Below are 2,218 nucleotides of genomic sequence, written 5' to 3'. Positions count from 1 at the left end.
TCCAGATAGAGCAAGACAATCCAGAGAATACTAACTATAATAAACGGAATTTACTTAATTCGCTAACTCTAATTCGATTTAAGCCGCTCGAATAGTTCAACTTGTAACAACTTCGGGTATAATGAACATGGATTTCACGATCGCTTCTAGCGCTCTTAAATTAATTCAAAACTGGAAGTTATGAAAAACTTAATATTGCACGGTCGATTTGGTACGAAACAGATGTGTGTTGTCGAAATTTGTTTAGGTACGTGAAGTTTGGAGGGTCAGTGGTAGGGTTTCCGTTCCGGTCGTGCTTGAGTTACACGGGGATTTGGGAATGTTAATGATAGTTTGGAGCAAAGATAAACAATGGGTTACGTAAATACAATAAGAACCAATAATTGTATTAGAAACAGAAGAAGAAGTATTTGAACTAGGTGCATATTTTTGACTACATAAACGAGACACAACCAATTGAACAGATTTTACCAAAAGATCTCACCTTACAAATAAATGTATATTAAAACTAGCTGTTGCGCGTAGCTTCGCCCGCGCAGTCCTAATAAATTTTCATGGTACAAACTTTCATGCCCTATTTTATCCCCTTGGGGGTAGAATTTACTGAACACCCCAGCCCTATCCGTCCAGTGGTTTGGGCTATGTGTTGATAGATCACTATCGTTAGTCAGTCAGTCACCTTTGAGTTTTATATATTATATAGATGACAGTGAGCCTTGACTATAACAAATAAATGATGAAGCATCGAAATAGCGTTGAGATAACACTAAAGAAGAGATACAAGTCGTACGAGTTTTTACAAAATTAGTGCACGTTGCTGCAACTCCAAGTTAGTGAACCCTCCATTGTGTAGACAGGTGATACATTATATATAAGCCTCCACTGTGCACTTAAGAAGTTGAACGCGACACAGTGTACAGAAAGCTTTGCGCCTCAAAACTTTTAAGTGTGTTCTGAATTTCATGTCTAGATTTTCTTATATACTACTAAGGTTGGCATTACTAAGGTCTCGGTCGGCGTACCCTTGGTAAGATTTCGTTCGATCTTCATTCGTGGTATAATCGTTTTCTTATTCGGTGTTCGAGGCAATCATATTCGTGGATGCAGCATTTTTGAAATTTTACTGTGACCTATAAAGGCGCATCAGTATCCACTATATGTAGAACCGGAAAAAGGAGAAATCAAACATCATACATATGTATTTAAAAGAGTTGATACAAATGTTTGATGATTAATAGTTTTTTTTTAGATTATGCAAGGGATAAGAAAATAATTGACGACGGCAATAAAAGCATTACCGGGGAAGGAAGACGAAAAGGAGGAATGGCATTGGTATTATTTTATTTCAACCCGATCGTCTGTGTGTGTGTATGTGTGTGTTTAAAGATGTTATTAATCATGCCTATTGGGGTTTTTACGTCAAATTCAAGTTTAGATGTAATTAAAAAACCACATTATAACAAACTTATACATAGTAAAATGATAAAATAAAAATGTATGCCAAAAGTCCAACTTCCCTATAATATACTTTTATATAAATTTTATTATTCTTAAATTCAGAGCAGTTTCATGAAATATTTGTTCACCCATTGAATTTCGCCGGTTAATATTTATTTGTTCAAAGTGAACTTGCAAAGTTCTCAACTTCCTCCCACATGTATGTTATTTGCATAATATATTCCATTATAAACTTCTGCTCCAATCTTTTCCATCGGAAAAACATTACGAAATTGTTAAGTTGGTAATTCCAGTACTTAGACTTCTTGATAATCAGAATATTCATGTTATGTGTTTTTTTATTTAGATTACTGTTATATACTATACTAGGTCAAAACCTGGTAAACGCTGTTCTGCCTCACTCTTATCATTTAGGGATGTGAAAGATGTTGGCCGATTCTCATATCTTACCGATATGCACACAAAATTTCATGAGAATCGTTCCAGCCGTTTCGGAGGAGTATGGTAACACGAAAATTTTATATTATAGAGATATACTGCGATAGGATTTTACTTTTTCTGATCTTACTTATTCACAACGACAAATTATTAATAACGGAAACGACTTTCACTATTATTTTGAAATTTAGTACGCAGTGTTGGCAAAAAGACGTACAATCTAGGATTTTTAAAAATAACACAGAGCGTAGCAAATACAGGTACAACTATAAACGACAGAATTTAAAGATATACTACAATCTCTTACTAAAATTCGCTAGCG

Source organism: Zerene cesonia, chromosome 19 (assembly GCF_012273895.1).
Source record: "Zerene cesonia ecotype Mississippi chromosome 19, Zerene_cesonia_1.1, whole genome shotgun sequence".
Classification (NCBI taxonomy): domain Eukaryota; kingdom Metazoa; phylum Arthropoda; class Insecta; order Lepidoptera; family Pieridae; genus Zerene; species Zerene cesonia.
Note: the sequence above shows the minus strand (reverse complement) of the source record.